Below are 20,454 nucleotides of genomic sequence, written 5' to 3' on the forward strand. Positions count from 1 at the left end.
AAACATAGCACTTTTTTTTTAAGTTTCTCAAAGGCAGTTAAAGACCTCTCTCTTTTATTTTTTAAGTAATATTTATTAGATGTTTTATTGTTACAAAAAGAAAAAAGGTAAAAAAAAATACAAACAAGACATCAAAAATAAAAAAGAAACAATACAACAAAACAACAAGAAAAAACAAAAACATTTAAAAACACATCCAAATTTCATATCTTTATCTTTCATTTGCTTGTTTCCTCGACTTCCTCACACCTCCCTTTTTTGTATTCTAATTCAAATTAACTGGTTCAGCAAATCCTTTCCCTCTTTCTCAATTTTTTGATCTATAATTTATCTTAACACAGTCTTACTTTAAACTTTCCACTTTAGCTCATTAACAATCAGTTTTTGCATAATCCTTAATAACATTTCTGCTAAAAACCATATAACTTCATTCCAGTATTCTTCTAACATTCATTAATTTTGCAGGATTTCTGTAAATATAATTTAAATTTTTTCCAATCTTCTTCCATCGACTCTTCTCCCTGGTCTCGGATTCTGGGCAGTTAAACACCTCTCAATCTCTCTTTTAGGGATTCCTAAGGCGGGTGGCGCTGTGGTCTAAACCACTGAGCCTAGGACTTGTTGATCGGAAGGTCGGCGGTTTGAATCCCTGCAATGGGGTGAGCTCCCGTTGCTCAGTCCCAGCTTCTGCCAGCCTAGCAGTTTGAAAGCACGTCAAAGTGCAAGTAGATAAATAGGTACCACTCCAGCGGGAAGGTAAACAGCATTTCCGTGCACTACTCTGGTTTGTCAGAAGCAGCTTAGTCAATCTGGCCACATGAACTGGAAGCTGTGTGTGGACAAACGCTGGCTCCCTTGGCCAGTAAAGCAAGATGAGCAACGCCAGAGTCATCCATGACTGGACAACTCTCAGGGGTACCTTTACCTTTATCTTAAGGTGATTATTAAATAATACAAGTAATCTAAAGCTCAGAGGTTTAAGTGGCAGGACCCTCAACTGCAACAACAAATCAGAGAATCTAAGAGCTGGAAGGGACCCTAAAGGGACATCTTGTCTAACCCCCTGAAATGCAGGAATCTCAGCTAAAACATCCATGACAGATAGCCATCCATTGTTATTGTTTAGTCGTTTAGTCGTGTCCGACTCTTCATGACCCCATGGACCAGAGCACGCCAGGCACTCCTGTCTTCCACTGCCTCCCGCAGTTTGGTCAAACTCATGCTGGTAGCTTCAAGAACACTATCCAACCATCTTGTCCTCTGTTATCCCCTTCTACTTGTGCCCTCCATCTTTCCCAACATGAGGGTCTTTTCCAGGGAGTTTTCTCTTCTCATGATGTGGCCAAAGTACTGGAGCCTCAGCTTCAAAAGCTCCAAGGAAGGAGAGTAGACAACCCCCTGAGGGAGACTGTTCCAATGTAGAACAGTTCGTACTGTCAGTACTAACAGGGCCAGCTCTTTGATGAGGCACCTGCCTCAGGCAGCAGATGCTGAAGGGCAGGTTGTGGACAGCGCTATGAGTGCCATGTGGTCTGTCCTGTTCCCTCTATGCTAGCCTTCTGCCCTCCAGCAGAAGACCCTATCCTTTCATGAGTATTGGAGTAAGCAAGTACCGGTCTGGTTCGTTTCTGTATGTGCCTTAGGAGAGGGCACCACCTCGTCCTTCGCCTCAGGTAGCAAAATGTCTTGAACTGGCCCTGAGTACTAATAAGAGTGTTATGCTGCTGCCCTCCTCCATTCCAGCGCTTCCCAGATATTTTGGACTTGTAACTCTCACCGGCCTCAGCCAGCACATTAAAAAAGTCCTTATTTTCATGAAATGTTAGTGCAAAGAACTCAGGTGACCCTAGGCAATTTCTCATCAGCCCTCTACATCTGCAGCAAAAACAAACAAGATGAATTTTAACAGGGAGAAATGTAAAGTATTGCACTTGGGCAAAAAAAATGAGAGGCACAAATACAAGATGGGTGACACCTGGCTTGAGAGCAGTACATGTGAAAAGGATCTAGGAGTCTTGGTTGACCACAAACTTGACATGAGCCAACAGTGTGACACGGCAGCTAAAAAAGCCAATGCAATTCTGGGCTGCATCAATAGGAGTATAGCATCTAGATCAAGGGAAGTAGTAGTGCCACTGTATTCTGCTCTGGTCAGACCTCACCTGGAGTACTGTGTCCAGTTCTGGGCACCACAGTTCAAGAAGGACACTGACAAACTGGAACGTGTCCAGAGGAGGGCAACCAAAATGGTCAAAGGCCTGGAAACGATGCCTTATGAGGAACGGCTAAGGGAGCTGGGCATGTTTAGCCTGGAGAAGAGGAGGTTAAGGGGTGATATGATAGCCATGTTCAAATATATAAAAGGATGTCATATAGAGGAGGGAGAAAGGTTGTTTTCTGCTGCTCCAGAGAAGCGGACACGGAGCAATGGATCCAAAATACAAGAAAGAAGATTCCACCTAAACATTAGGAAGAACTTCCTGACAGTAAGAGCTGTTCGACAGTGGAATTTGCTGCCAAGGAGTGTGGTGGAGTCTCCTTCTTTGGAGGTCTTTAAGCAGAGGCTTGACAACCATATGTCCGGAGTGCTCTGATGGTGTTTCCTGCTTGGCAGGGGGTTGGACTCGATGGCCCTTGTGGTCTCTTCCAACTCTATGATTCTATGATTCTATGATGTACCAGATTTTTACAGGATCATTGCAGAGACAGAGGCCAGAAACTGCCTCCTGTCTTATCAGGATTCAATCTCAGCCTGATATTATGGAGTGTCTGTGGAATTCTTAATCTGCCAGGAAGTATGAGCTGCTTTTCCATTCTTCAGTTTCCTGAGTGGGGGGGGGGGACCTGCCTCCCTATATCTCAGACAATTGTTCATCTAGCAAGTAGTGTCCATGTGGGAATTCTACAGAGATCATCTGGGGTTTTTTTTGGTTTTTTAAAGGATAAGGGGGGAGGGAGCAGGGGAGAGAGCAAAGCCAGCCTCCAGCCAGCGGAAAATAGACTATGCCAAGAGCATATTGAAAAGCTGTCTTCAGCCAGGGCTGGCCAGTTTAACAACTCCATTCCCTGTTCCGATTTGCACACTAGGCTCTTTGACGCAACAGAAAACTGTTCTCCTGTGTGTGTGTGTGTCCACCCACCCCCTGCCCCCATTTCCTCTTAAACCTGCCTGGACAATTTGGGTTTGTGATTTTTTCCCCTCTCTTCAGATGCAAGTTTATGTGAGGTTATCTTTTTGACCAGTTCATTCCATGAGGCTGGGTTCTCTTCCTCGCCTCCCTACACACACTCGCCTTCCTGTTTTCTGTCAGGAAACTGGAAAGGAACACAAGGCTCTCATTGCAGATCCGCGGCTGAACTCCTGACCATTTGACAGCCAAGCGCTGCCCTAGAAAGCAGTGTTTTCAAATCGGTGGCAAGTTAGCAATGATCAGGAATTTAAAAGTTGCTGAGCCTTAAGTGTGGGTTTTAAAAAAAATCTTTGCATTTTAAAGAAGTCTTCCGTGATCTCCAGTGTGTCTTATGCAAGGTAATAAATTATCCTCATTTTGAAAGTTGGAACAAAGTTATATCTTGCACCTCACGGAAGACAGCAACGCCCAGCAGCATGGAAGGGTACATGTAGGATACTTGCTTACAATTTTGTAAGTAACAAAGGATTTTAGGACAGTCAGTTTTGGAAGATGTATACTTCTGAATTCCTTGCCTGTCTAGTAATTTCCTTGTAACCTGTATTTGCATGGTACGGTAGACATTTATCTGAAATGCTTTGGCTTTTTAAATTTTTTTTAATTGATCAAAACAGCAGTGCGCTTTTTAAAGGAAAAGCAGACTAAGAAAATACTCCTTTCTCTAATCTCTGACAGAGGTAAGTTCCTTGTTCTCTTCTCTCATATTAGAAAGCATATCTTGAAAAGACATGACTGTTCACAACTGGGCTGCGTTTACAATGTTGTTAGTTGCCATTTCTGCAAGCCAATTAAAATTAAATGCATGGGGGAAAACCCCAACACTATGGATTTCAACATCTTACTTGAGTGTTTAATAAGGCTTAGTCCCTATCAAGTTTGTGCGTTTAGGACAACCCCAGATATTTATCAATTATAACAATGCTATAACCCCAGATATTTATCAATTATAACAATGAAATTATATGAAATTGCTTTAAAAAAAATAATCTGTTGAGAAGTCAGATCTCCTTCAGCATGGATTTTGTGTATGAGTTAGCAAATTTAGGATGTCAAAGAAGATAGACAAGCATAATGCTAAGCATTGCACCTTATGGGATTTTCCAGTAGTGTATGAACTTATTTTGTTTCCAAGCAGACCTTATGCATTTCTTATTGAATACAGTGGTACCTCAGGTTACATACGATTCAGGTTACAGACTCCGCTAATGCAGAAATAGTGCTTCAGGTTAAGAACTTTGCTTCAGGATGAGAACAGAAATCGTGCTCTGGCAGCGTGGCAGCAGCAGGAGGCCCCATTAGCTAAAGTGGTGCTTCAAGTTAAGAACAGTTTCAGGTTAAGAACGGACCTCCGGAATGAATTAAGTACTTAACCCAAGGTACCACTGTAGTTATTACCAGGGCTAGCCTCATGGGTGATGAGGGAATTGCCTCAGGTGACAGGATCCACAGAGGCATCAGATCCCAATCCCCACTTGATCGCAGTGTAAATCTTCACTCAGTCCTTCTCCCCTGGTGAGGAGGGGGGTGCCATTTTGCGGTTCACCTCAGGAGCCAAAATGTCTTGGGCCAGCCCTGGTTATTACTTGCAGAATAGAGATTTGCAAATATAATGACTCAGGGCTCCAGGAGAGAAGACCCTCCAATCTTCTCCTCCAATCCCACTGCTGTGAAGTAAACCAAGCCATGATTTTGTTTAACTTTAGGTCTGAAACTGGTTGCCCCTGTTTAATTCGCTCTGTGAGATTGCCACTCACAGTTTGCCTGGGGGAATTAACTTCAAGTCCGGTTTGGGATGTAAAGCGAAGCCAAACCATGGCTTTTGAAGACTAGTGTAGACCAAATTACATCTTGAAGTCCCCTATCGGTTAAACAAGGGCCGGCCCATTCAAGAGGCAGACTGAGGAAGCTGCCTCAGACGGCTGAATCCAAGGAGCAACTTATGTGATCTTCCCAAGACTCTGGTAAGCGAGGCTTCTGTGTGATCTTGCGGTGCTCTAGTGCAATCTATATGAAACCCCAAAGCCAAAGCTGTGCCACTCCAAAAAGCAATAAAGTGGTGCCTTGGTACTCAAACAACTTGGTACTCAAACAACTTGAAACCCAAACACTGCAAACCCAGAAGTAAGTTTTCCGGTTTGCGAACTTTTTTCGGAAGCCGAACGTGCTCCGTTTTGAGTGTTACGCTTCCGATTTGAGTGTTATGCTGAGGTCTGTCTGTTTTTGCTATCTATTTTGCATTTTTGTTTTTGTGGCTTTTTTGTTTCATTTTTGTGACTGTGTGGAACCCAGTTCAGCTACTGATTAATTCATTGTGTGACTGCAGCACATTGTTTATTGCTTTCATTTTATGGATCAGTGGTCTCATTGGATAGTAAAATTCATGTTAAATTGCTGTTTTAGGGGTTGTTTTTAAAAGTTGGAACGGATTAATCTGTTCTGCATTACTTTCTATGGGAAAGCCTGCCTCAGTTTTGGAACGCTTTGGTTTGGAACGGACTCCTGCTTATTGATCAATTATCCTGATTTATTTGCACAAAGTTTTCAGGGAGGTTAGAGAACAACTGCTATTTATTGAACATTCATTTTGATTTCTGTGCCAAGCAATTGTTTTCCCATACTTTCCAGTGCCTTCCTTATAGCAAAAAGTCCAGTTGGGGGGGGGGGAGTGGGTTTATTGTACAAGAGAACTAAATCAACTTAATCCTGTAACCTGAATTTCCCAGAATGTGATTTAATCTTGAGGCAACTGATCAAGGCCTGTATTTTAAAATGAGCTTAAAAATATGTTTGTATGTTTCATGCCAGGCAGAAAAGCAGCTAGCTGAGTACTTTTGCAGTTGTTTATCTTCCTGCATAAGGGCCCCACGGATTTGTAGCACCAGCAGGAGGCAAGTTTCTCAAAGTTATAGAAGGGAATTACAGGCTGTGGGAGCAAAGGTTATATTGACCCTACAAATTACAGAATACAATCAAGCTGCAAAAACACTAATTAAGAGTTGGTAAATAGTTTAACAGAAAATAATACCATGTGCCTCCCAGCAGACTCGAGCCACATTTTCCTAAGGTTAAAGGGCAAGAGCTAATAGGAACAGCAGCTGGCTGGGAAAAGGGGGGTGTAAATTGAAGAGGTTGCTTTTGAAACTGTTCTTTTCTTCTAAAAATCTATCTATGTTATGTATGAAATATATTGGCTTAATGTAATTATGCAAAGGATGTAGAAAGTAAGAAATGTTAGATTCTTATGTTAGATTCTTATTTCATTGATGGTGTGTGAGAAGGTGAACTCATGATCTCTGTTTAAGATAGAATTTAAAACCATGAGCCATCTGTTTTAGTCATTTGCCCATTGCCAAAAGGGCAATAGGGCAAAAGGTGATCTGGTAATTAAGGTGCCTTGTCGAGGCAAATGTAAGATACATGGCTACTTGTCTGCCATTTATGAATAGAAGGAAATATAGCTCTTTGTCTCCCATAAAAGGTAATAGGAAATGGGTGTATCTTTTATGATTGGTTCTAGCAAACAGCCAATAGGAATTTCAACCAGGCTGATTGGACAGAGGCAGCCAAAGGAGGAGCAAGGGGGCTGGGCTGAGGAAATATAAGTGCTGGCCACCAGGGCTGGAGTGGGCAGAGCTTTGGTAACCATATACCACTGTGCCTATCATTTATTTGTCTGACAAATAAATTATTATTTTAATTTCTCTATTGCTGCGTTGAATATTTCATTCCAGCTGAGCGTTAACCACAAGCAGGGTGCTACAATCTCTCCCCAAAAGAGCAAGAGTACTCTATGTTGTTTTTACCTACAAAATTAGTGTGGAAACATGGCAGCTTCCCATAGCATTAACTGGATATTAAGGCACACACAACATACATTTGAAGCACATGCCCCTCAAAAGTAATAATTATGGGAACTGTAGTTCACTCTTCGCAGAACTACAATTCCCAGCATCCTTGACAGTTCCCAGGATTATTGGGGGGCAGAGAATGTGTTTTAAATGTATGGTGAGTAGATAGCAGACATTAGTGCCAGATTAGAAGCACAGGACAAAGTCATTTAAATGAGCAGCTGTATTATCCCCCCAACCCACCTATCTTCAATCAGTTGACTGCACTTATTGCTGTAATTCAATCATAGTTTGTTACATGCTGTCAGAGAAAAATGACAGTACAATATATAAAGAAAATTAGATGGAGCAGGAGCATCTGGCTTTTCTAGTAGTATTAATCATGGAAGCAATCTTTGTCCTGGAAGTAAATTTTAGGTTGCTAGGTAGGATGTTGGGACGCGGGTGGCGCTGTGGGTTAAACCACAGAGCTTAGGACTTGCTGATCAGAAGGTGTTGTTGTTGTTTAGTCGTTCAGTCGTGTCCGACTCTTCGTGACCCCCTGGACCAGAGCACGCCAGGCACTCCTGTCTTCCACTGCCTCCCGCAGTTTGGTCAAACTCATGCTGGTAGCTTCAAGAACACTGTCCAGCCATCTCATCCTCTGTCTTCCCCTTCTCCTTGTGCCCTCCATCTTTCCCAGCATCAGGGTCTTTTCCAGGGAGTCTTCTCTTCTTATGAGGTGGCCAAAGTATTGGAGCCTCAGCTTCACGATCTGTCCTTCCAGTGAGGATCAGAAGGTGCAGCGGTTCAAATCCCCACGACAGAGTGAGCTCCCGTTGCTCGGTCCCTGCTCCTGCCAACCTAGCAGTTCGAAAGCATGTCAAAGTGCAAGTAGATAAATAGGTACCGCTCTAGCGGGAAGGTAAACAGCGTTTCCGTGAGCTGCTCTGGTTCTCCAGGAGCAGCTTAGTCATGCTGGCCACATGACCCGGAAGCTGTGCACCGGCTCCCTCAGCCAATAAAGCGAGATGAGCGCCGCAACCCCAGAGTCGGCCACGACTGGACCTAATGGTCAGGGGTCCCTTTACCTTTACCTTTAGGGAGCCTCCCAGACTGGCAGGGGATGGGCAGGGTATAAGTAATAAATTTATTATTATTATTAATCATCATCATTATTAAATTGTAACTAGTTTTTTTAAGAGAAACTACACTATCCAAACAAGAAAACAAATACAGTTTCAATGTTAAGCGTTCTGAATTAAACAAAACAAAAAACCCATACATATATTTATCCACCATGGCATGATGCTGCAATCCTTAAACTAGCATGAGATGCACCTCTAAAGTATTATCGCTTGTCAAAAATCCCAGTCTGAAAATCCCATTTTTATTACTCGTGGTTGTTTTCCCATTTAAGTAGAAAAGAGGCAGTCTTACCTGTATCTTATCAGGTTGTTCTCATACCTGGTTGCACATATTGTTCCCAGAAGAGGTAAAGAGGTCGAGGGGGAGACCTCTTTCATGGCCTCCGGCGTCTGTTATAGGCAGATTGGGGGGGGGGGAATCACCCCCCTCCAATTTGCTGCTGTCTTTGCAGTGTAATTACCTGTGTTTTAAAGATTGCTTCAGTTCCCTAGGACAACTGCAAACATTTACCGGAACATGACCCCAGAGAAAACACTTGATCCAATTGGCTTCAGGCAATCTGGGGCTTGCTAAAGCTTGTAGGTTAGTTTGTAGGACCAGCCACTAGTACCGTAAGGGCCCATCTGTACCTTACATTTAAAGCAGTACAGTATATCCCAGAATTGGTCACGACTGGACCTAATGGTCAGGGGTCCCTTTACCTTTTACCTTTATGGGATGCGGGTGGCGCTGTGGGTTAAACCACAGAGCCTAGGACTTGCCAATCAGAAGGTTGGCGGTTCAAATCCCCACGACGGGGTGAGCTCCCGTTGCTTGGTCCCTGCTCCTGCCAACCTAGCAGTTCAAAAGCACAAAGTGCAAGTAGATAAATAGGTACCGCTCCGGCGGGAAGGTAAACGGCGTTTCCGTGAGCTGCTCTGGTTCGCCAGAAGCGGCTTAGTCATGCTGGCCACATGACCCGGAAGCTGTACGCAGGCTCCCTCGGCCAATAAAGCGAGATGAGCGCCGCAATCCCAGAGTTGGCCACGACTGGACCTAAATGGTCAGGAGTCCCTTTACCTTTTACCTTTATATGCCATTTTAAACAGGTGTGACTTCCCCTCAAAGAATCCTGAGCACTGTAGTTTGTTAAATGTGCTGAGAGACCTCTATTTACTTCAGAAATGTGCTGAGAGACCTCTATTTCCTTCAGAAAGCTACAATTCTCAAGAGTGGTTTAACCACCAACCCATCTTCCCAGGGAAGTCTGGGAACCAGTGGCGTAGCGTGGGGGGTGCAGGGGGGGCCGGCCGCACCGGGCGCAACATCTGGGGGTTAGGGTTAGGTGGCGCAAATCCACGGGTTAGGGGGCGCAAATTACTTGCCTTGCCCCGGGTGCTGACAACCCACGCTATGCCACTGCTGGGAACTGTAGCTTCCAGCTACAACTCTCAGCACCATTAACCAACTAAAGTTCCCTGGGTACTTTGGGGGAAGCCATGTCTATTTAAAGTGTTATGACAGCTATTCCTGGACAGGTCTTCATGTTGGTCACCTTTCCATCAATCTTCCAGCATCCAGATTACTGGAGGCATCTGATGTGCTGTATTTTTGCCAGTTAGCATCAGGAAATATTATGAGATAGTAAAATATTGTATGCCACCGAGTTGCCAGGACTCCTGAGATTCAGACCTTGAGATAAAAGTGGAGTCTGATGGACAAGCTAGGGATAGGAGCAGAGCAAAAAGAACACCCTCTGACTCGCCACCCTAAGATTTTAACTTCTGCGCTCACCAGACCACCAAAATCTCGGAGACCTGGAAACTCTGAAGCATAAAAAGGCAGTACTAGACCCTGTGCAAGGGAAGGAATATTTTAGAAATGGGCTCTTGGCTGCCAAGTTCCCATACCAAATATATTTACTTTCACCGTGGCAGTCTGCCATATCCCCAGAGCCTGGAGCGCATAGCAGTATTTATAAGGACAAAGAGAATGGTATGTTTTGAAGGTGACTTAATTTCTCAAAAGAAAGCGCAGTGTAGAAGTTTGAAAGTAACATAAAAACACAGGATTTTTAAATCAGGAGATATATTGGCAACCAAAGTCGGCGGTTTTAATTTTATTTTTTCTTGCATTTCGTGCATCTGATTTAGTGATCTCTCTAGCCCACAAAAGCTTATTCTATCATAAATTTGTTTGTCTTTAAGGTGAAGTACTCATGATTCAAACTTGAAGGAAGTGATATATCAGGCTTTCCCAAACTTGAGTCACCAGCTGTTGTTGGACTACAACTCCCATCATCCCTAGCTAGCAGAACCAGTGGTCAGGGATGATGGGAATTGTAGTCCAAAACCAGCAGGAGACCAAAGTTTAGGAAACCCTAAAAAGAGAGAGAGAGAGAAGGGGGAGTAGCTATGCCAGTCTGCTGCAGCATATGCATTTACAGTGGTACCTCGGGTTAAGTACTTAATTCGTTCCGGAGGTCCGTTCTTAACCTGAAACTGTTCTTAACTTGAAGCACCACTTTAGATAATGGGGCCTCTTGCTGCTTCCGCGCCGCCGGAGCCCGATTTCTGTTCTTATCCTGAAGCAAAGTTCTTAACCTGAAGCACTATTTCTGGGTTAGCGGAGTGTGTAACCTGAAGCGTATGTAACCTGAAGCGTATGTAACCTGAAGCTTATGTAACCCGAGGTACCACTGTATTTAGTCTTTAAGATACTGCAAGAGTCTGGGTTTTGTTGTTTTTGTAATTTCTATTACAGTGGTACCTCAGGTTACAGACGCTTCAGGTTACAGACTCCACTAACCCAGAAATAGTAGCTCAGGTTAAGAACTTTGCTTCAGGATGGGAACAGAAATCGTGCTCCGGCGGTGCGGCAGCAGCAGGAGGCCCCATTAGCTAAAGTGGTGCTTCCGGTTAAGAACAGTTTCAGGTTAAGAACGGACCTGCGGAATGAATTAAGTACTTAACCCGAGGTACGACTGTATTACTTTAAGAGACTGGTGTGCTGATTGACATGTGTGTTGTACGAAGCCTGGGGATACTGAAGTGAAGGATAACACGAATGTTTGCTTCGCAGCAGGGCTAACTAAACTAAATCGGAAAATGCTGCCAAATGCACGTCTTGAGTTGCAGCCCACGTACAAAACCTGCCGGACTGGTGACACAAGTTCAGATGATGGCAACAGACCTGTGTCTTTCAAATCCAGCACAGTGGACACTCGGGTTGCGAACGTGATCTGTGCGGGATGCATGTTCACAACCCGCAACATTCACAACCTTCTGCGCACATGCAGGTTGCGATTCAGCACTTCTGTGCATGTGTAAAGCGCGATTTAGCGCTTCTGCGCATGTGCGACCGCCGAAACCCAGAAGTAGCCCGCTCCAGTACTTCCGGATTTCGGCGCATCCGTAACCCGAAAAAATGCAACTGGAAGCGTCTGTAACCCGAGGTTGTATGACTGTATGTACAATCATGTACAGTGGTGCCTCGCAAGACGAAATTATTTCGTTCCGCGAGTCTCTTCGTCTAGCGGTTTTTTCGTCTTGCGAAGCAAGCCCATTAGCGGATTAGCGGATTAGTGCTATTAGTGGTTTAGCGGCTATTAGCGGCTATTAGCAGCTATTAAAGGCTTAAGGGATTAGCGGATTAGCTGCTAAAAGGCTATTAGCGGTTTAGTGGCTTAGAAAAAGGGGGCGGGGAGCGGGAAAAAATCTCAAGAATTGCAAGACATTTTCGTCTTGCGAAGCAAGCCCATAGGGAAATTCGTCATGCGAAGCGCATTGAAAAACGGAAAACCCTTTCGTCTAGCGGGTTTTCCATCTTGCGAGGCATTCGTCTTGCGGGGTACCACTGTATTAAAGTGCAGGACCGGGGTCTGAGTGAAGGGGCACACAGGCGCCAAACAAATAATGCATTTGGAATGCAAGGTATGTTTACTCTCTTGGGCCCAGGGCCATCCTGAGACATTCTGACACCTGAGGCAGACCCCAAAATGGCAGCCCCCTCTATGCCAGGGTAGGAGGGGTGAGGGAAGATCTACATTAGGAATAAGAGCTAATAAATATTGGCATTGGGATCTGCTGCCCTAGTGGATCCTGCCGCCAGAGACGGTTGCCTCATCTTGCCTCACGGATGGGCCGGCCCTGCCTGGGCTCACAAGCACTGGCTTTCCTGGATTACTGAGGATCCCATGTTGTTGTTGTTTAGTCGTTTAGTCGTGTCCGACTCTTTGTGACCCCATAGATCAGAGCACGCCAAGCACTCCTGTCTTCCACTGCCTCCCGCAGTTTGGTCAAACTCATGTTGGTAGCTTCAAGAACACTATCCAACCATCTTGTCCTCTGTCGTCCCCTTCTCCTTGTGCCCTCCATCTTTCACAACATCAGGGTCTTTTCCAGGGAGTCTTCTCTTCTCATGAGGTGGCCAAAGTATTATTGGAGCCTCAGCTTCACGATCTGTCCTTCCCGTGAGCACTCAGGGCTAATTTCCTTCAGAATGGATTGGTTTGATCTTCTTGCAGTCCATGGGACTCTCAAGAGTCTCCTCCAGCACCATAATTCAAAAGCGCCAATTCTTCGGCGATCAGCCTTTTTTATGGTCCAGCTCTCACTTCCATACATCACTACTGGGAAAACCATAGCTTTAACTATATGGACCTTTGTTGGCAAGGTGATGTCTCTGCTTTTTAAGATGCTGTCTAGGTTTGTCATTGCTCTTCTCCCAAGAAGCAGGCGTCTTTTAATTTCGTGACTGCTGTCACCATCTGCAGTGATCATGGAGCCCAAGAAAGTAAAATCTCTCACTGCCTCCATTTCTTCCCCTTCTATTTGCCAGGAGGTGATGGGCCCAGTGGCCACGATCTTCATTTTTTTTATGTTGAGTTTCAGACCATATTTTGCGCTCTCCTCTTTCACCCTCAATAAAAGGTTCTTTAATTCCTCCTCATATCAGTTACAGACATGCAAAACCAAGTCGCTTCCCTTTAAATGCAAATAGCAGCTTCAGAGGAGGCGGTTTCGTTTCAACAGAAACGCTCAATCAGCTGGGCTTTGACCTGATCCACCAGAGCTCTGCTTATGTTTCCTCTCAGTGCTCCACACAGGTGGTTGCCATCATATCTACAGCCGACACAACATACTTCTTCTAACACTGAATTATGTATATTTGCTTCAGCATTGAAATTACTTGTGCACCAGGCTAAGTGCCAACTCAAGTAATTAAAAACGCTTATTACGGAAGATCTGGAATGTCACCAAGGAAGTCCAGGAACACTCATCTGGCTTCTCATTCCAACAGGCCAGTGTAAAAGTAAGTGCCTTGTTTGTACAAACTTACCACAGTGAAATAGAGAACTTGCCTCCACTTTCACATCTGATATGGCCCAGGCTCACAGAACTGAAGCGTTTTGTCTGGGATGGTCTGCAACAGATATAATCATACCTGAAAGCAAAGCAAATGGTTTTAGGGATGGTGGTGAAGAGCTTTGAGATGCTCTCAAGATGTGGTGGTGTGTACTGGCATACTTTTTTAAAGCAATTAGGAAGACCACTGAAGGCGATAACTCTATCAATGGTTATTTATTAGCTACAATAGCAATGTCTGCTGTAGTTGTTGTTGTTTAGTCGTTTAGTCGTGTCCGACTCTTCGTGGCCCCATGGACCAGAGCACGCCAGGCACTCCTGTCTTCCACTGCCTCCCGCAGTTTGGTCAAACTCATGCTGGTAGCTTCGAGAACATTATCCAACCATCTCATCCTCTGTCATCCCCTTCTCCTTGTGCCCTCCATCTTTCCCCACATCAGGGTCTTTTCCAGGGAGTCTTCTCTTCTCATGAGGTGGCCAAAGTGTTATTGGAGCCTCAGCTTCAGGATCTGTCCTTCCAGTGAGCACTCAGGGCTGACTTCCTTCAGAATGGATAGGTTTGATCTTCTTGCAGTCCATGGGACTCTCAAGAGTCTCCTCCAGCACCATAATTCAAAAGCGCCAATTCTTCGGCGATCAGCCTTCTTTATGGTCTAGCTCTCACTTCCATACATCACTACTGGGAAAAAGCATAGCTTTAACTATACGGACCTTTGTTGGCAAGGTGATGTCTCTGCTTTTTAAGATGCTGTCTAGGTTTGTCATTGCTTTCCTTCCAAGAAGCAGGCGTCTCTTAATTTTGTGGCTGCTGTCACCATCTGCAGTGATCATGGAGCCCAAGAAAGTAAAATCTCTCACTGCCTCCATTTCTTCCCCTTCTATTTGCCAGGAGGTGATGGGCCCAGTGGCCACGATCTTCATTTTTTTGATGTTGAGTTTCAGACCATATTTTGCGCTCTCCTCTTTCACCCTCAATAAAAGGTTCTTTAATTCCTCCTCATATCAGTGCCATATCAGTGAGGATCCCATATCAGTGCCCAAACATCATTACAGACATGCAAAACCAAGTCGCTTCCCTTTAAATGCAAATAGCAGCTTCAGAGGAGGCGGTTTCGTTTCAACAGAAACTCTCAATCAGCTGGGCTTTGACCTGAGGTGGTTGCCATCATATCTACGGCCGACACAACATACTTCTAACACTGAATTATGTATATTTGCTTCAGCATTGAAATTACTTGTGCACCAGGCTAAGTGCCAACTCAAGTAATTAAAAACGCTTATTACGGAAGATCTGGAATGTCACCAAGGAAGTCCAGGAACACTCATCTGGCTTCCCAGTGTAAGTAAGTGCCTTGTTTATACAAACTTACCACAGTGAAATAGAGAACTTGCCTCCACTTTCACATCTGATATGGCCCAGGCTCACAGAACTGAAGAGTTTTGTCTGGGATGGTCTGCAACAGATATAATCATGCCTGAAAGCAAAGCAGATGGTTTTAGGGATGGTGGTGTTGAGCTTTGAGATGCTCTCAAGATGTGGTGGTGTGTAGTGGCATACCTTTTTAAAGCAATTAGGAAGACCACTGAAGGCGATAACTCTATCAATGGTTATTTATTAGCTACAATAGCAATGTCTGCTGTAGTTGTTGTTGTTTAGTCGTTTAGTCGTGTCCGACTCTTCGTGACCCCATGGACCAGAGCACGCCAGGCACTCCTGTCTTTCACTGCCTCCCGCAGTTTGGTCAGACTTATGTTTGTAGCTTCGAAAACACTGTCCCACCATGTCGTCCTCTGTCGTCCCCTTCTCCTTGTGCCCTACATCTTTCCCAACATCAGGGTCTTTTCCAGGGAGTCTTCTCTTCTCATGAGGTGGCCAAAGTATTGGAGCCTCAGCTTCAGGATCTGTCCTTCCAGTGAGCACTCAGGGCTGATTTCCTTCAGAATGGATAGGTTTGATCTTCTTGCAGTCCATGGGACTCTCAAGAGTTTCCTCCAGCACCATAATTCAAAACCATCAATTCTTTGGCGATCAGCCTTCTTTATGGTCTGCTGTAGTAGTACTCTACAAAGTCTGCTGGTAAATGCACAGAGGTTTATGCTGGATGCAACTGAAGCTCTGTTTATACCTTTTGATGGAAGGTTTTGTCCAGCCTTGCGCACTCTTCAGTTCGTATTTGGATAAAAACAATGCAGCCTAGTCACAAAACTTGTTAATTAACTATATATACTGGGCCCTTTAAGTCTGATTGATTGAAATTATATCAACCTTTGCTTCCTCATTTGTTGCTTTCCCATTAAAGCAGAACCTAGAAGCTGTGGGTTTCCTCTAATCATCTGTAATAAACACTGTGGCAGATTCTCATCACCAAAACCTTTGTGTCTCGGAAGGGTCGCCTTGATAAAGTTACAGCCCAATCGCCTTAATGGAAGTGGAATTAAGTTAGCAGCAGAAAATACTCAGGAGTGACTGGGAAAGTCTTCAGTTGTGATCTCATGTCTGGGAAAGGAAACTTGATCCATTATGCTGAATGCAAATCTAGCATGCTGTGTTCATGCAAGCTCAATGAAAAAGTCATTTCATTCAGAAAGCATAATGTGAAATGCTGTAATATAAATAGGGGGGGGAGGGGGGATGGCGGTGGTAGTCCTGGAAGTTACCTAAAGGAGTAGAATGATGTAATGGCCAGTGGGAGGAGGCAGAGTCCCTCAGCACTCAGAATTGCCCCTGCCTTTGGACATTAGAAGAAATGCAAAACTGCCTGCTGAGAATTCCTTTTGCTGAAAGACCCTGCAAAGAAAGATTAAGGCGGACAGAATAACCTTTCCTGTAAGTTTTTCTTTTCTCTCTCTGACTGGTAGCATGTGTTATTTGGACTAAACGAAAAGCAACACTCGCCTTTGCTCGGGCCTCTCCTTTTCCTCCTCTCCTTTTCCTGCCACCCCCGACTTTGTGATTGTAAGGTCTTTGGGACAGAGACCCACCTCTTCTTTGCCATTCCATTCATGTATACAGATGACGCTATCTATGCAAAATAATAATATGCAGTGTTAAGCTGTTTAGCAAAGCTTCCTAGAGTTTAAATCGAGAGCATGTTACTGGGCAGTGTAATTTACATGGTACCTATTTACCTGGAAGTAAGCCCTATTGATTTCCAGGTATCTTACTTTCAAGTAGAGGGATATAGTCGTGGGACACAAGTTTATGTCCTATATATGCACATGGAGACAGACGTTGTGCAACAGAGCTTCCAATATATACAGTAGTACCTCAGGTTAAGTACTTAATTCGTTCCGAAGGTCCGTTCTTAACCTGAAAGTGTTCTTAACCTGAAGCACCACTTTAGATAATGGGGCCTCCTGCAGCCGCCACGCCGCCGGAGCCCGATTTCTGTTCTTATCCTGAAGCAAAGTTCTTAACCTGAAGCACTATTTCTGGGTTACTGGAGACTGTAACCTGAAGCGTATGTAACCTGAAGCGCATGTAACCTGAGGTACCACTGTACCGTGACAGCTGAGATTCCTAATTATTCAGGAGTAGAACAACACTGTTTAAATTTCCGTAATGCAAAATTACCGACGTACTGGGAACTTTCTGCTCGGATGTTATAGTAGATGTTGTTTTTCCAGTACTTTCTGATCCTACACTTTCTCCAAGTGCCTCAAGGCCATGGGCACAGCCTCTTCCCTCCTGCCCCAACCTCACAATGTTATCCTTGTTAACAGCTGTTTGAATAAGATAAGGCTGCAATATAATGATCTGGTTTAAGATAAGGCTGCAATATAACGATCTGGTTTGCAGATGAGATGCCAGTAAGCCAAACTATGGCTTAGCAGGACTGCAAAAACCTGTGGGATTGCAGAGACAGGAGAAAATCTACCTTAGCCAATGGTTGAAGTGGGAATCAACGGTTGTCAGGCGGTGGGGGAGGGGAGCAGTGCCTCCTATTTGCCAAGAGGCCATGGAAAGGCAGCTTTTTTGGGGGGGGGGGGAGTGCCAAGAAGGGAGCAGATCTGGCCTCAAAGGAATGTTCTGTAGCCCTTGAAACCCTGTCGGATGATGATTCTGCTGCCCCTGTGGATCCTACCACCTGAGGCAGTCGCCCCACCTTGCCTCATGGATGGGCCGGTCCTGCTCCCTGGTCTTTTTTGCTCCCATGTACACTGTGTTAGGGACGCGGGTGGTGCTGTGGGTTAAACCACAGAGCCTAGGATTTGCCGATCAGAAGGTCAGCTGTTCAAATCCCCGCAAAGGGGTGAGCTCCTGCCAACCTAGCAGTCGAAAGCACGTCAAAGTGCAAGTAGATAAATAGGTACCACTCCGTCGGGAGGGTAAACGGCGTTTCCGTGCGCTGCTCTGGTTCGCCAGAAGCAGCTTAGTCATGCTGGCCGCATGACCCGGAAGCTGTATGCCGGCTCCCTCGGCCAATAAAGTGAGATTAGCGCTGCAACCCCAGAGTTGGCCACAACTGGACCTAATGGTCAGGGGTCCCTTTACCTTTATACTGTGTTAAGCCAATCTTTGGCTTAGTGTGCCATCAAGACTCCTCTCTGGGAGCTGGCACACTGGCACAATCCTTGTAAACCATAGTTTAGCTTATCTTGTCACACAAGCCAGGTCACCCAGCAAACATCATGGCTGATCAGGGAGTTGAATGTTGCGGAAGTCCAACATTTCAACTATTATACCACATTAGCTCTTATGCTAAAAAGGTAAAGGTACCCCTGCCCGTATGGGCCAGTCTTGACAGACTCTAGGGTTGTGCGCCCATCTCACTCAAGAGGCCGGGGGCCAGCGCTGTCTGAAGACACTTCCGGGTCACGTGGCCAGTGTGACATCACTGCTCTGGCGAGCCAGAGCCGCACACGGAAACGCCGTTTACCTTCCTGCTAGTAAGCGGTCCCTATTTATCTACTTGCACTTAGGGGTGCTTTCGAACTGCTAGGTTGGCAGGCGCTGGGACCGAGCAACGGGAGCGCACCCCGCCGTGGGGATTCTAACCGCCGACCTTTCGATCGGCAAGCCCTAGGCGCTGAGGCTTTTACCCATAGTGCCACCCGCGTCCCCTTAGCTCTTATGCTAACAGGCAGTAAATACATATTTCTTCCAATTACCAGCTTCATATATGCAGGGGAGCCTGTTGTGAACCACCCAGAGATCTAGAGGTGAAGGGCAGTATACAAAATGTAGTAATAATAATAATGATGATAATAATAATAATAATAACCTGTTCTGCTCCCCAAAATGAACTAGCATAATTTACTAAAACTGCCCATGTCTACTACTTTGAACTATCTCTTCACTGTTATGAGTGAAGAGATCAGCTTAGGAGACAAAGGACAGAGCTACAGAAAGAAGATTCCACCTAAACATTAGGAAGAACTTCCTGACAGTAAGAGCTGTTCGACAGTGGAATTTGCTGCCAAGGAGTGTGGTGGAGTCTCCTTCTTTGGAGGTCTTTAAGCAGAGGCTTGACAACCATATGTCAGGAGTGCTCTGATGGTGTTTCCTGCTTGGCAGGGGGTTGGACTCGATGGCCCTTGTGGTCTCTTCCAACTCTATGATTCTATGATTCTACAGACAACTTATTATTAAAGTGCTGTGAAGGATAATGAACATTCAACAAACCATGGGTTAGATTTCTTTCCCCACGAGGTACAATCTCAGCCATGCTACCACCTCCTAACCAAAGAGAACCAAACAGATCCATGCAAATTTAAGTAACTGTACTATCTAACTACCAAAGATTTACAAAGCAGGTAGAATTTCAACTATTTTCCTCTTTGGTGTCCTTTGACTTATATTCCCACCTCCTAAACAAACAGGAAAAACAGGATTGTCTTATATGAGAATGAGTAGCCCATAACACTGAATTTTGTGAAATGCCTTTGAATGATAACATCAACGTTTTGCCTTTTAGGGGTCATAAGACTCTTTGCTGTTTTTGTTCCAACCACCTAACTCTGGCTACCCCTCTGGAAATTTAGACAATAAATAACACATGAGATAACGGGGTTTATTATGGGAAAAGATGCAACTCACTTGAGAAAAGCTATACACAGTATCCTGGGGCCTGTGTAATCATTAGGGACGGATTCTTTATTTGCAGTACTTTTACTTTGTTGTGTTCCCACCTTAAATCACTCAAAGGCCTAAATGTGTAGTTACAAGAAAACAAATTAGCATATGGAAATTGCATGCAAATTTATGCCCTGGACCTTTTAAGAATCTAGCAACACCCCTGCCATTGAATGTCCCCTGACCTTTCCTTGAATATCCCCCCCAAAATAAGTTCCAAAATGGGGGGGTGGGGGGTGGGGACTGGTCCAGTAGGGAAGGATCTCTGAATAAGGGCCTGTATATTTAAGAAAGTATTGCTCTCGAGAACTTTTTGACAGTTGCTGTTTGAAGAGCTCTCTGACCAAAGTCTTGAAGGTTGCTGCTGCTTTAAGAAATAAACAGGAGTATTCATCTAAATTGGTAAGGTGTAATTTTAGTTTATACTGTTAGCACACAACTAATCCTTTCACGGCTTCTATCACTGCTGTCAAAGGCGTAATTGTGCAAAATGAAGTGCAGGGACACAGCTGCGTTTCATACGCCTTGTGGACCTCCTTCGATGAATAGCTATCTGTCAGAAGCCACTTGCACTTGGGAGACTGGAGGGTATAGGCATTTGGGAAATGCCTGAAAGAGGGGAAAGGTGTTAAGCTGTTGACACTGATACGGGAAGAATGGAGGGAGAGGCAGGCCTCAGCCTGGTGCTAAAACTCAGTAGCTTGTCTTTTGATTAAGAATGCCCAATGCATTCCAACCATAGGCAGTCCTCAGGGCCAAGCAAATGACATATGCTTAAAAATGGGTGTTCAAACAAATATAAATAGCCATAAGGAATATGAAGTAAAGATGATGTAATACTGCAAGAACGACTCAAACAGATTTTC

General features: G+C 44.7%; 1 protein-coding gene across 3 annotated transcripts in view; it reads left to right on the forward strand.

Moving 5' to 3' along the window:
- Positions 1–2,959: 2,959 nt before the first annotated feature.
- Positions 2,960–20,454, forward strand: part of CSGALNACT1 (chondroitin sulfate N-acetylgalactosaminyltransferase 1) — a 38,121-nt gene continuing 20,626 nt past the window's right edge. For 2 of the 3 annotated variants that reach the window (XM_083407789.1, XM_083407788.1), the window contains exon 1: positions 3,079–3,868. The gene's annotated coding sequence lies outside the window, so the exon portion shown is untranslated. Of the gene's footprint in view, positions 3,869–20,454 lie in introns of all 3 variants that reach the window. The other variant, XM_083407790.1, reaches the window with a different exon arrangement.

Source organism: Podarcis tiliguerta, assembly GCF_965153285.1.
Source record: "Podarcis tiliguerta genome assembly, chromosome: 13".
Taxonomy (NCBI): domain Eukaryota; kingdom Metazoa; phylum Chordata; class Lepidosauria; order Squamata; family Lacertidae; genus Podarcis; species Podarcis tiliguerta.